This window comes from Rhineura floridana, chromosome 7 (assembly GCF_030035675.1).
Source record: "Rhineura floridana isolate rRhiFlo1 chromosome 7, rRhiFlo1.hap2, whole genome shotgun sequence".
NCBI lineage: Eukaryota > Metazoa > Chordata > Lepidosauria > Squamata > Rhineuridae > Rhineura > Rhineura floridana.
The window spans coordinates 151,602,542-151,617,755 of record NC_084486.1 but is presented as its reverse complement, the minus strand read 5'-3'; the positions used below and the strand labels follow the sequence as shown (position 1 = coordinate 151,617,755).

At 44.5% G+C, this 15,214-nt stretch overlaps 1 protein-coding gene across 2 annotated transcripts in view; it reads right to left on the bottom strand.

Moving 5' to 3' along the window:
• The window catches only part of TPRG1 (tumor protein p63 regulated 1), a 364,459-nt gene that overhangs the window by 51,587 nt on the left and 297,658 nt on the right, over positions 1-15,214 (bottom strand). The window contains exon 1 of one of the 2 annotated variants that reach the window (XM_061637613.1): positions 5,859-5,875. The exons of the other annotated variant lie outside the window; for it this stretch is intronic. The gene's annotated coding sequence lies outside the window, so the exon portion shown is untranslated. Of the gene's footprint in view, positions 1-5,858; positions 5,876-15,214 lie in introns of those variants that run through there. 2 annotated transcript variants of the gene reach the window in all.

The window sequence follows — 15,214 nt, the reverse complement described above, 5'->3', positions numbered from 1 at the left end:
GGGATGTGTTAACTTGAGAACAACATTTAGTAACAAAAACCATTCCGATAGGATTTTATTAACCCTTTAACAACCGAAATGCCCTCTGGAACGGAATGAAACAGCCCGGAATGGCGACTTCCCAGCGAGCCGGACCCACCAAATTCACCAGTCCAACATGACTACATGGGATGCATGCAATAAGACACAAAACTTCCACGTAAACCACGTTCCGATACCTGTTCCAGGCTATAATACGCTTTTACGTAAAACAGCCCGGAACGGCAACTTCCCAGCGAGCCAGACCCACCAAATTCACCAGTCCAACATGACTACATGGGATGCATGCAATAAGACACAAAACTTCCGTGCAAACCACGTTCCGATACCCGTTCTGGGCTATAATACGCTTTTACATAAAAAAGCCCAGAACGGTGACTTCCCAGCGAGCCAGACCCACCAAATTCACCAGTCCAACATGACTACATGGCATGCATGCAATAAGACACAAAACGTCCGTGCAAACCACGTTCCGATACCCGTTCCGGGCTATAATACGCTTTTACATAAAACAGCCCAGAATGGCGACTTCCCAGAGAGCCAGACCCACCAAACTCACCAGTCCCACATGACTACATGGGATGCATGTAATAAGACACAAAATCTCCACGCAAACCACGTTCCGATACCCGTTCCGGCTATAATACACTTTTACATAAAAAAGCCCGGAACGGTGACTTCCCAGCGAGCCAGACCCACCAAATTCACCAGTCCAACATGACTACATGGGATGCATGCAATAAGACACAAAACGTCCGTGCAAACCACGTTCCGATACCCATTCCGGGCTATAATACGCTTTTACATAAAACAGCCCAGAATGGCGACTTCCCAGAGAGCCAGACCCACCAAACTCACCAGTCCAACATGACTACATGGGATGCATGCAATAAGACACAAAACTTCCACGTAAACCACGTTCCGATACCTGTTCCAGGCTATAATACGCTTTTACGTAAAACAGCCCGGAACGGCAACTTCCCAGCGAGCCAGACCCACCAAATTCACCAGTCCAACATGACTACATGGGATGCATGCAATAAGACACAAAACTTCCGTGCAAACCATGTTCCGATACCCGTTCCGGGCTATAATACACTTTTACATAAAAAAGCCCGGAACGGTGACTTCCCAGTGAGCCAGACCCACCAAATTCACCAGTCCAACATGACTACATGGGATGCATGCAATAAGACACAAAACGTCCGTGCAAACCACGTTCCGATACCCATTCCGGGCTATAATACGCTTTTACATAAAACAGCCCAGAATGGCGACTTCCCAGAGAGCCAGACCCACCAAACTCACCAGTCCCACATGACTACATGGGATGCATGCAATAAGACACAAAATCTCCACGCAAACCACGTTCCGATACCCGTTCCGGCTATAATACGCTTTTACATAAAAAAGCCCGGAACGGTGATTTCCCAGCGAGCCAGACCCACCAAATTCACCAGTCCAACATGACTACATGGGATGCATGCAATAAGACACAAAACGTCTGTGCAAACCACGTTCCGATACCCATTCCGGGCTATAATACGCTTTTACATAAAACAGCCCGGAATGGCGACTTCCCAGAGAGCCGGACCCACCAAATTCACCAGTCCAACATGACTACATGGGATGCATGCAATAAGACACAAAACTTCCACGTAAACCACGTTCCGATACCTGTTCCAGGCTATAATACGCTTTTACGTAAAACAGCCCGGAACGGCAACTTCCCAGCGAGCCAGACCCACCAAATTCACCAGTCCAACATGACTACATGGGATGCATGCAATAAGACACAAAACTTCCGTGCAAACCACGTTCCGATACCCGTTCCGGGCTATAATACACTTTTACATAAAAAAGCCCGGAACGGTGACTTCCCAGTGAGCCAGACCCACCAAATTCACCAGTCCAACATGACTACATGGGATGCATGCAATAAGACACAAAACTTCCACGTAAACCACGTTCCGATACCCATTCCGGGCTATAATACGCTTTTATGTAAAACAGCCCGGAACGGCAACTTCCCAGCGAGCCAGACCCACCAAATTCACCAGTCCAACATGACTACATGGGATGCATGCAATAAGACACAAAACTTCCGTGCAAACCACGTTCCGATACCCGTTCCGGGCTATAATACGCTTTTACATAAAAAAGCCCGGAACGGTGACTTCCCAGCGAGCCAGACCCACCAAATTCACCAGTCCAACATGACTACATGGGATGCATGCAATAAGACACAAAACTTCCGTGCAAACCACGTTCCGATACCCATTCTGGGCTATAATACGCTTTTACATAAAAAAGCCCGGAACGGTGACTTCCCAGCGAGCCAGACCCACCAAATTCACCAGTCCAACATGACTACATGGGATGCATGTAATAAGACACAAAATCTCCGTGCAAACCACGTTCCGATACCCATTCCAGACTATAATGCGCTTTTATGTAAAACAGCCCAGAACAGCGACTTCCCAGTGAGCCAGACCCGCCAAATTCACCAGTCCAACATGACTACATGGGATGCATGTAATAAGACACAAAATCTCCGTGCAAACCACGTTCCGATACCCATTCCAGACTATAATGCGCTTTTATGTAAAACAGCCCAGAACAGCGACTTCCCAGTGAGCCAGACCCGCCAAATTCACCAGTCCCACATGACTACATGAGATGCATGCAATAAGACACAAAACTTCCGTGCAAACCACGTTCTGATACCCGTTCCGGGCTATAATACTATAAACAATATAGTACATTGTTGTTTTTCTTTCCTAGCAAGGTTTTTGTAGTAAGCTATACTAGTATTGAATGCAACTACAGATAGCTTTTGGTGCTAGAGAATAGCTGCAGTTTACTCTTCTTCCCACTAGGGGCACTATAAGATCTGTTGGTCTCTGCAGAGACAGGATGATCCCTTCTTTTTTCAGACCAAAAAGGCAGCAGCCCAGGTATGCTATATTTATACTGTGGAGGTGGCTCAGTGGCATTACCTACAGCAGAAAAGCCATGAGTGTAGTATGCATGCGTAAGTTTGAGAAACTTTCACCATTTGAAGCTCTTGAGATTTTGGAAAACCCAGTAGCAGGGGAAAAATCAACTCTCCCAGCTGCTAAGCCAAAATGTGGGCAGCTGTTTGTCTATAGCTACGAAGGCCACAAACATAAAAAAGATGACTGGAGATGTGATCAGTACAAATGGATTCAAAAAGGAAGGCATTTGTTGCCAAGGGGGGATCCTCTGGTATGAAAGATATACTTTCAAAGACTATTTAATGCAGAACAAGTGTTGTTTCACAGATACGCATATGAAGTGCCTGATGGAAGTGTAGGCAGAGTAATTGTCCATTACCTTGGACAGGATGAGAGACCTGAACCATCTGTGCCTCATGGAAATATGAAAAAATATCCCAGGAGATGTCATGTACGTAGCATGCCTTCTGTATTGTCAGAAGCTATGGGGCAGAAACACTTTGGCCCATGAAAAGTTTAGCAGCCTAAAATAGCAACAACAATAGTTTCAGCTGAACATATGAAAGTAATGCTGCCTAAAGATACACAACAAATAAAAAATAAACTGAAGTATGAGAAACAGAAAAACAGAATCAGCCATGATGATTTATATGGTGTGTATTAGCTTCAGTATGCTCTGGAAGGGTTTGTATGTGAATTCACTCTTGTCCCTGAAGTGTCTGTAATTTTGGCACTTCCAGAAATTATTAGCATATTTGAAGAGGTGATAATGTTGAAGCCAAACACACTTTTGTTTTATGACACAACCTTTCAGCTTGGAGACTTCTATGTGTCACCTTTAATTTTCTAGTGTGCTTTCTTTGAGGAGAACCCAGCAATCCCTTTGGCCATACTGATCCATGATAAGCACACAACAAATGTGCATGAGCGGTTTTTTTTATTTATAGGAAAACATGTGCCCAAGATCAACAATGATTCCACTGTGATAGTCACAGACAGAGAAGCAGCCATTATGCATGCTATTGAGCTATTCCAGGCTATGCACATGTCCTTTGCTGGAACCATATTAAAAAAGATGTAGAATTCTGGGTCTCTTGCACATGAAGGAGGGAAAGGTGATCAGAAAGTTTACACCAACAATATTCTTCAGCTTCTGGACAGTGAGAGTGAAGAGGAGTTTCTGAAATTGCTGCACAAATTGAAAGTAAAGTGGAGTGCAGGCTTCCTCAACTATTTTGATCAGAAGCTGAGAAAAGTTGTTATGACAAGCTGTGGAAGATGGCTCTTGGAAAAAAGAGGGATCTATAAGGGAACCAGTGGCATCACCACAAATGTGTCTGAAAGCATGAATGCTGGTGTTCAAGAGGCTATGCAGTGAGAAGGAACTGAACATGGATGAAATGGTTTTGGGTTTTTATTTCCTTAAGACATATTACCTAAAAGAAATTTTAAGAGGATTGTGTGGAATTGGAAATTACCACCTCTTAGCAGAACATAATATCAGAAAATTAAATCCTGATACTACACAGTTTCCAGTAGACTGTGTTCCTGTAGATGACATTGTGCATTTCATAAAGCAGGGAAAGATGGACACAGACCATGTGCCTGAACTTCAAAGAAAACACCATAAATCAAACACTATGGAAAGTCTAGCAGATTTAATTGTTTTTTTTTTCAATTAATTTTTATTCAGATTTTCAAAACCAAAACAATACCAAAAAAAAAACACAGATCAATACAATAAAAAAAGGGAAAAAAAGAATAAAAACTATTGACTTCCGATTTGTCGTAGTTCAGCTATAAGTCTATAATATATAACAAGCCTGTCTTTTAATAGATTATAAAATCACCTTCCTCCAGCGGTTAAAGCAGATTTAATTGTAAAGCAAAACTGCATATTCTTAACAAGCACAGTCTGGCTGTTTCCTTATCAGAGGATTACGTGAGAAGGAATATGTGGTGAAATTATTTCCAAAAGAAACATGTTCTTGCAACAGTTCCAGGACATGCTACCATATTATGGCAGCACAGATGTTTGTAGGAAAAAGTCTTCATCGGACAAAGGTAATGTATTCTCTGAAGAAATTGAGGATGAGTGGACGAAAAGGAAAATCTGGAAGAAAGAAACCTAGACAAAAAGATGAGTTAACCATATTGGCTGCATCAGATTCCCTTCTGATGCACGGTTATACTACAACTGATGCCTCCCAAGAGAGAAATGAGAAAAATGAAAATCAAGCTGCTAGCAAGGAAAGCCAATTATCATCCTTTGCCTTTGATCTTGAGCAGGAAGCCCCCTATTTTTCAAGTACCCCTCAAAAACCTACTCAAGGAAAGCTGATGGGGAAAAAAGAACATGTTCCATGGGAATCTATAACATGCTATCCACGCATGAGAAATTCAACCATACAAAGGGTCTGCATCAATGCAGATGACATGAAGTCTCTTCTGAATCAAGACTGGCTAGTTGACACTGTAATTGAGGGGTTCCTAATTACTAGAACAAATCTAGAGACTGTGACAAGTACAGATGATGACGTGTGTGTCTTCAGCCCATTTATTATGCGGTCCATGGAATTACAGGGATACACAACAAGTGTTCATAACTTTGGCACAAACTTGGATGATGTGATGAAGGACATCTGGCTCATCCCGACCAATGTACACAGTTCTCATTGGGTACTAATGATAGTGTTCTTCAAGTGGAAAATTATTCTGTATCTTGATTCCAAACATGGCATCTCCCCAAGTACACCAACATGCTGCAAACATGTATAGAGATGCAGTCAGCTTCAGCAATGAATTGGTCAGAGTGGATCATTCATGCAGCTCTCGACATACCAGTTCAAAAGGACTCTTCCAACTGTGGGGTATGTCTGTTTGCGCATGTGTTGCGCAGTGGCTCTCCAATCCCCTTCCCGGTAGACATGGTCCCTGTACGGCAGTGGATTGCTACGGAACTACTCAGCAAGAATGCATTACTTCCACAACCAAGTGCAACTCAGAGACAGCAGCAGAGAAGAAAAGAACAAATAAATCAGGAAGTCATGAACAATTTCAACACTCCTGTCTCAAGAAATGTGCCTAAAGGATCATTGTCTACAATTGCATTCTTATCTTCAGCAGTACAACAGTATTATAATTCATCTCGGTCATTGTGTTTAATGGGTAATCTGTGCAAGAAACCCAAGGATGACACAATGATTCTCTGCCAGGGAGTCTGTCAGGACTGGTACCATCTGTCCTGCCTTGAGAGAAATCAAGCTCCTTGTGGCATATTCAAATGTCCAAAGTATTGTGACAAATGATGAATCCATGCCACAGGCAAAAATGTTTTCCTCTATAACATGATCTTGTCTAATCTTATATGATTATTTTCAGTGTTGATAAATACTGTTCTCTACTTGAAATGATCTTGCACGCCTACCTGCACAAAAGAGTACATTTGTGTTCTATTTATTTTGCAAAATATTTACAAAAATATTGCTGCTATTTATATTATGTTACATTTATATCCTAACGTTGTTTTAGAATATATATATATATATTTACACATATTTGTATACATTGTTTTACTTCTTGCTATGTGTGTTTATTTTTTACTGGATTCATATTTTTCCAAATAATATAGCTAATGATGCTATATGTTAAAATATCTTTAGAAGAATGAAAAATCATTACAGTATTTCAGAACTACTCTTTATAGTTATATTTATTTATTTGTGTCATCGTAGCCGTACATAGAACAGGTGTGCTAAACCTTTTCTGGGTGGAGGAATGGATGCTTGCCCCACCACTTTGTAGGCCAGATAATGTCAGAGGGACTGACCTCAACCCTGACATCTGATTGCTTTGTTTTGTGATTTTGTTGATATACACTGGTACAGTGGTGTGACATTTTCAGCAAAGGAGGTGGTACAATAACAACAACAACAACAATGTTCCCCAATGTAAATAGCAGGTACAGGGACTGAAGCCCCCACGTCAGGACCCCACTAGGGATCAGCTGCCCTGCACCTTCAATTTAGTGTTGCAAAGCTCATCGTGCAATTGCTTATTGCATGATTGGTATCTCATCTAGTTTGGCCCTCAGACTGGCAGTGGCTGCCCAAGGTCCTGTTCTCCAGCCTTCTTGCCTGAGAGCCTTTTGACTGGAAAGTTCTTCTGCCTCCACCTCATGCGCTCTGCCCAATGAGTGGGAGTCCCTCCCACAGGTTCCAGACTTTATTAACCTTGATTTTGAAAGTAGTTGTGTCAGAAACTCATTTCACAGAAAGCAAACTGGTGAGGCTTGGCCTAGAACTTGAATACAAAGGCAGAGGTGGAGTCTGAGCCCAAGCACACAAGAGCACTTCTTGGCACCCGTTTTTTTCCTGTGATAGCACATCTATTTCACAGAAGGCAAACTCAATTTCTCTCCCCCTTCTGCCAGCCGACTTGCCCCTCCAATCCCTCTTTCTCTCTCTCTCCCCAATTCACCAGCCATTCGCAACCTGGTAGCAGGATCAATAGTGCTGCTTAGTGGACCTACAAACAGCAAGAAAGGGTATTGCTGATCACCCCAGAGGTTCCTGGGTCACCCTGTGTTATCTCCCATTTCCCAACAAAAGGAGAGGCAGCAACATGTGTGGTTGGTGAATTTTGGTAGGTCTGGCTGATTGGGAAGTCACCATTCTGGGCTGTTTTACCTAAAAGCATATTACAGCCCAGAACAGGTATTGGAACGTAGTCATGTTGGACTGGTGAATTTGGTGGGTCTGGCTGATTGGGAACTCACCGCTCTGGGCTGTTTTACGTAAAAGCATATTATAGCCTGGAACGGGTATCGGAAAGTGGTTTGTGCGGATGTTTTGTGTCTTATTGCATGCATCCCATGTAGTCATGTCGGACTGGTGAATTTGGTGGGTCTGGCTGATTGGGAAGTCGCCGTTCCGGGCTGTTTTACGTAAAAGCGTATTATACGAACGGCTATCGGAACGTGGTTTGCGCAGACGTTTTGTGTCTTATTGCATGCATCCCATGTAGTCATGTTGGACTGGTGAATTTGGTGGGTCTGGCTCGCTGGGAAGTCACCGTTCCGGGCTGTTTCATTCCTTTCCGGAGGGCATTTCAGTTGTTAAACGGTTAATAAAATCCTATCGGAATGGTTTTTGTTCCTAAATGTTGTTCTCAAGTGTCTCTAACACATCCCAGTGTTTTTGGCTTCAATTTCTTTTATAAAGGGCCCGTTCCAGCCTGTTCTTATCTCCATTCTGCTGCTGCCTCCTTCATCCATGTTCTTGCCCTCCAGCTCCTTTTCCCTCCATTCTTCTCCACCACTGTCCATTTTTTAAACAATTGTTTTCTCCACTCCACCTCATCTCACTCTCCACCTCCTCCCTCATTGCCTCCCACAGAGCATGAGGGAAGAGCGACACTGCACAGAAGCCCAGTTTGAGGCACATGATTTTCATCCACAAATCAGAGGAGCAGAAGACTTCCTCTGCTTCCCCCCCCAGTAATGCCCAAAAGTAACACTGGAAACATTACAATTACTCCACAAAAGTAATAAAATTACTCCTAGTTCTATTACTATCAAAATGTAAAGGAATTACCCACTTGTTCCTCAGAAAAGTAATGAATTACAAGTCATTTGTTTTTGTAACTAATTACTTCCAAGCTCTGGGAGAGGGCTGAAACCAGGTGAGCTGTGTGTGACCCCTTCCTCAGTCTGCTGTCCAGGAGCTCACTGTGGATGAGCCACTTCAAGCCCCCCTCCCTTCTGATGGCTGTTTGCCTGTAAATTTACTTGGACCTGAGACAACCCTTCAGACAGAGTCCTTGCTGCTGGCAGAATGCCACCGCTTGTTTATCAAGCCCTTAATTTGCTGCACTTCCTTATTTTCTTTGACACTATAGTATAGGAGACTGAATCAACAGGGTATGAATTCCACCACACACCAACGGTTGAACTTTAGCATCAGCGGCTTGTATTCTACTCCTCAGGAGCTAAACATTTGGTAGCACATGGCAATGCTATATAAAATCATCAGAAGCCTGGGACATATTGAGCTTGTTTTCAGTGACCGGGAGGGTGGGGACGCTCTTGTGCTGCACAGGCATCCTTGCCTGTCCTGTGGCCAGCTAACATACATCTACCAAAATATACAGAAGGACACTTCCAGGCTGTCCTTGTATTCAGCTGGGTTTCAATCGCACACCAGCAAATTCAGACTGCGCAAATAAAGTTGATCTGGTGCTCTTGTGCAGCTGACCCTCCCCCCCCCCGTCAGATGGAAACGCACTGGAAAGTGTGGGACAACTGCTGCTTAAAACAACATCATACCATCTCCCTGCAAACAAATCAGAACGAATGCCCAGTAAATAGCCGACATTGTCTAACCTCCTTGCAAACTTTGTGCAAATGAATCAGGATGAATTCTCATTTTCTGGAAGCAGCCCAAGGTTGTTATTATTTCCTGCACAATCTATCTAGGTTACATAAATCAGCTTGTTCTTGTTCCAGGACATATTTATGTGACTGACGTTAGGCAAAAGGTAAGATAATGACTTCTCCATTTTAATCTCATTTAACAGGGGAGGGCCAGAGCTCAGGGCACTTGCTCTGCGTTCTGACAACCTCAGGTTCAGTCCTCTTCATCTCCTTGTAAAATGATCCCAGCTAGCAGATTATGGGAAAGATCTCTCTTTGCCTGAGACCCTCAACCTGGAGAGCTGCTGCCAGTCAGAGCAGACAATACTGGGTTAGATGGGCCAATGGTCTGACTCAGCGTAAGGCATACACAGCCTCATACAGCTCAGGACCAGGTTACCTGAGAGACCGCCTTCTCCCATATGTGCCCAGTAGCAGGCCACTGCGTTCTGCAGGAGAGTTTCTCCTTCAAGCCCCAAAGATCCCCAAAGCCCCCTCCACAGCAATTTGGAGCAGGGCTTTCATTGTGGCTGCCCCTGTTCTGTGGGACAGCATCTCCTGTTGAGATATGACTAGGAATGGGTGAGCATTTCGATTAAATTCGCATCTCAAGCAGAATTTTTTAAAATTCACACTTTCCGAAGCAATATGAGAACCGAATCACAGCCATCCTTCGAAATTCGCATTTATTAGAATTTTGGGATGCAGTTTGCCAACTAAGCAACATTTACAAAAATGCATATATTAGGGGAAAGTGTGCATAAAAATGAATATATGAGTGAAAATAACATGCAAAAGGCATGATGTGATGAGAAATGGCTTGCAAAAATGTGTCCCTTTGCCACAACTGCCTACAAAAATGTGTTTATTTGGAGAAATTCGCACTAAAATGGTGAAGAATGTTCATGATTTTTTTTTAATTCACAGATTGCTGTAGAAATGTACAAAACTGAATTTAACAATGGAAAACTGAGAAACTGAGAAGCAAAACAGACCAATCTTTCCATCCCTATATGGCAGGCACCTGTTATCTGCACTTTCCAGAAACCATCGAAGATGTTTTTTGTTTTGACAAGTTTCTACAGCCGGATGAAAAGGTCTCTGCTTTAGGTGTTCATTTTGTATTATTTTGAAACCTATTCTTGTTTTTGTACTCTTTTAAAAACAATTTTTATCTCTTTTTACGGTATGTTTATAATTGTCCTGGGATATTTTTTAGCTGTGCAGTCAATTTGGGTTGCCTGTGAAGCTGGCCCAGTTCTGGGAAAAGATGTCGAATGAGCTTCCATCCCAGTGGTTTTGTTGTTGTTGTTGAATTTACTCTTCTGTGCTCACTTGGCAAGGTACTCTGCACCTGCTCAGAGGCACTGTCATCTTCCCTATTGATTTTCCCCCCAAAGCAGAGTCTGCCTGGGCCTGCAACACCGTTTGCCTCTCTGATACACATGGAGCAGGGCTTACATAGGCCTGCCTGCCCCACCTACCTTTGGCATCAGGGCGCACATTCTGTGCACTGTCCACGCATGCCTGTCATCACCAAGATAGTAGGCATGTTCGCACATCCCATGGGACATGCACACTGACATGCTAGTGTGACAGGTAGGGAAGGCAGGTGTGCTTGTTTAATCCTGGGCTGCCTGTGTTGGAGAGGGTTGCCTGGGAGCTCCAGCCCCCTGACAGCTTCAGATCGCATGACCCGACTATGCCACAGATCATGCAGCAGGCTTCACCCTCCCACCCTAAGGAGGGGTCCCTCAGCCAGAGCCCAACCTGGCCATGGCCTGGTGCCGGGCCTGCCTGGCATCAAGAACAGGTTCTCGTGGCAAGCCTTACCTCTTCCAATAGCTTTCCTCGCCTCCTTTTACCCATATATCAGATTGATATCCTGGACCTGAGGCTGTTCCTTAGAGGAGCCTGTGTCAGCCCTGGGAGAGCACAGCTCTGTGGTGCATAACGGAGCCTGGCCTGCTGTGCCTTTTATTCGGACTCCAGTCTAGTGCCTCTATGCAGCTCCCCGTCTGACACTGTCACCTCATGGAGCACACCTTCAGTCAGCCAGCCTCCTTTCCGCGCAAAAGAGACCTGCATCTCCCTGACGTTGCTTTGCGGGCTGTTGCTGCAAAGTCAGAGTGACCTCCGCCTGCAGGCTCTCCTGGCACTTGCTGGGACCCTGGAGGGGAAACACTTAGCAATATTGCCTCGGGAGGAAGGCGAGTGACATTTTGCTCCCATTAGCTAATATTCAACGTCCAGGACAATCCTGGCGCTTGGCAAGGCATTCGGCCTCCCTGCTGGTGGAAGAGAGCGCAGAGCTCAGACAAGGAAAGAAAACAAAGAACCACTTTGGCTTGTGTGCCCCTGTCCTCCTACAAATATACCAGCTGGGATTCTCCCCTTCCCCTTCACGCCGTGTCGGCAGGGGTCTCAGAGGCATCAACTCTACCCAGGGTCACCACCCCACCCCTTGGGTCCTGATTGGTTGGGGGAAAGGCCCATGGAAAGGAATAAAACCCCTGAAGACCTTTATTCTCAGGGAGAAGAGTGGCCTGGCACCGTTGCCTCTGAGCCCCGACGAACGGCGGGCGTCAAAGCAGGAATTCAGGTTCTCATGTCTTCTCATGCAGCCATGTGTGAAAAGCTGCCTGCAACCCTCTTTCAACAACGATTACACAAAATGCATTTATTTCTTTTTATTTGTATAGATCTTGGTGCTGCAGCCAGGGGAAGACGTCTACAGACCCTTCCTTTGATCACCCCAACAAGGCTGCTAGGCCAAGAGATGACACCTAAAACCAGAGTCACCAGATAAACGTCATGCATTTGAAACGGTTGTAACCCGCCCTGGTAAGGACAGAATATGGAGAAACTGATTGGTTCCCAATCGGAAAGGGCGTGAGACGGTGTGTATTTTATCACCCTACTTGTTTAATCTCTATGCAGAACACATCATACAGAAAGAGGGATTGGACCAAGATGAAGGAGGTGTGAAAATTGGAGGGAGAAATATCAATAATTTAAGATACGCAGATGATACCATACTACTATCAGAAAGCAGTAATGATTTGAAATGAATGCTGATGAAAGTTAAAGAGGAAAGCACAAAAGCAGGACTACAGCTGAATGTCAAGAAGACTAAAGTAATGACAACAGAAGATTTATGTAACTTTACAGTTGACAACGAGGGCATTGAACTTGTCAAGGATTATCAATACCTTGGCACAGTCATTAACCAAAATGGAAACAATAGTCAAGAAATCAGAAGAAGGCTAGGACTGGGGAGGGCAGCTGTGAGAGAACTAGAAAAGGTCCTCAAATGCAAAGATGTATCCCTGAATGCTAAAGTCAGGATCATTCAGACCATGGTATTCCCAATCTCTATGTATGGATGTGAAAGTTGGACAGTGAAAACAGTGGATAAGAGAAAAATCTGAAATGTGGTGCTGGAGGAGAGCTTTGTGCATACCATGGACTGCGAAAAAGACAAATAATTGGGTGTTAGAACAAATTAAACCAGAAGCTAGAATGATGAAACTGAGGTTATCATACTTTGGACATATAATGAGAAGACATGAGTCACTAGAAAAGACAATAATGCTGGGAAAAACAGAAGGGAGTAGAAAAAGAGGAAGACCAAACAAGAGATGGATTGATTCCCTAAAGGAAGCCACAGACCTGAATTTACAAGATCTGAACAGGGTGGTTCATGACAGATGCTGTTGGAGGTCACTGATTCATAGGGTCCCCATAAGTCAAAATCAACTTGGAGGCACACAACAACAACAACAACAACCTGCCCTGGAACCTCAGGGAGAAGGGCGGCTAAATAATTATAATTTTCCCTTGCCCTTTGTTCAGCACTCCAGCCACAGCTGGCTTAGGAGCCAACCATTCTGCTTGGAAGTTTTGTCCTTCTCTAACCCTTTCAGCTCTGCACGAATAATTAGATTCTGGCTTCTTAACAGGCTAAAGCCACAATCCTGCCCTGCAGGAGCTGCACCCTTGCCGGTCAGGAGCCCCAAGGCACCCAACGTGCCCACAGAGGAGAACTGTGGGCAACTGTAGGCTATGTCTTTGCCTTCCTACCTAGTATAAGAATGGTAGGAAGAAACCAAAACATTCTATGAGCAGGTGTGTGGAGGGACATGTTTCTGGGGAACACCAGCCGAGATCTGAGTAACGTGGCATCAGCCATTTTAAGATCACCTGCAGCTGCAAGTGTTGCACCATGCCAAGTCAATGTTTGTTTGCTCCAAACATGGGTCTTCAATACTGTATTTTCTTCAACATTTGCGGCAGTTGACATGCAAGCATTTAATGTTTATGTTTCTGTGTTGCTACAGCTTCCACTGTAAAGAATATGAAAGTTGCACAATCGCCCCCCCCCACAAACACACACACTCATCCCCAAAACTGAGGATGTGCTTCTTCACATTCCCTGGAAACAAGTGTTAGGCACTTGGTGTCCACAGGAATTTTTCCCAGGCAAGGGGCAAAATAAAACAATGAAATGGGTGGAGCAAGCTAGTTTCTCACAAAAGAGAAAAATGCCTGTACATTTTGCCTCGTATCTCACAGATTCTGCAGATGCTAGAAACTTACTCTCTTTTTTGGTAAAATGAAAGCTGAAAATCAAGAGATTTTGGTTCATCGGGTGGTTGGGAAGTCTTATTGAAGTCTGCACAACCCCATCTTAAGATTCTTCCAGAATGCCGACAACATCATGCTCATCTTTTTTTGTCCTCCCCCCATGCTGCCCCCCCTCCACACATTGTTTTCCTTAATATGCAGTCTGAAGGAAGAGCTCTGGGGAACTCAAAAGCTTCCTCAGAACTTTGTGACATTTTCATTCGCCCTAATAAAGGTATTACTCTCTACTGTGGCTTTTGGCTTCTTTCTAACAGGTTGACCCAACAGCCCGAGACATGTTTTGCGTAACCTCCTTGCGTGGCCTTAGCTTAATTTACTGCCACTCTCAGCTTAACCTACTTCAAAGGGTTGTTGTACAAAATTAGATAATTCCACTGTAAATAAATCAGAGAGAGAAGGAGAGAGAATCCATGTAGTCACTACAATATTTGCATGGATTCTCCCCCACTCAATGTATTTATAATAGAATTATCTTATGTTATCTTCACATCAGCTCTGTGAGGTAGGTTAAGCTGAGAGTGACTGTGTGGTGGCATCCCCAGCAAACAGCTGTTCCAGGCTCAGAGCACTGAAGACCTCTCTCTCTCTCTCACGCACACACACCCCTCCCTTTTCCTGACAGCACCACACCAGCTTAACCCCATCTGTAGGAGAAATCCTTTCACAGCCATTGCAAGGAGAAGGGATCTGGACAGCCCTTACCTGTGTCAGGTGCACAGCAGCAACTTCTTTGCAAGCCCCTAGCACAGCAGCACTGACCCACAGACGCAGTAGGACAAAGGATCAGGTTACCTGCCCAAACTGCCTTGTCCAGTCAGGGAAGCCTGATGAGGAAGTACAAAGGGTTGGTGGGAGAGGGCGAGGCTGGCTGTTATCACATCAGCAGGTGCTGAAGGAGGAGTGGCTGACTTGCTCTCTCTGTTACTGAGGCCTGGCAGATGTTAAAACCCTCGCTGGCACTCAGTGTACAGCTTGGCTTGGAGAGGGTGGAACTTGGGTCAGTTTCCACCTGTTTGGTTTACAGGGTGCAGCTCTGGACAAAGAAAAGGCAACACCCTGATCCGGACAAGTTAAAGGGGGGGCTGGGGTTTCTACAGGTCTTCTAAGCAAGCACACCTTTGCAATATTGCTTCAACCC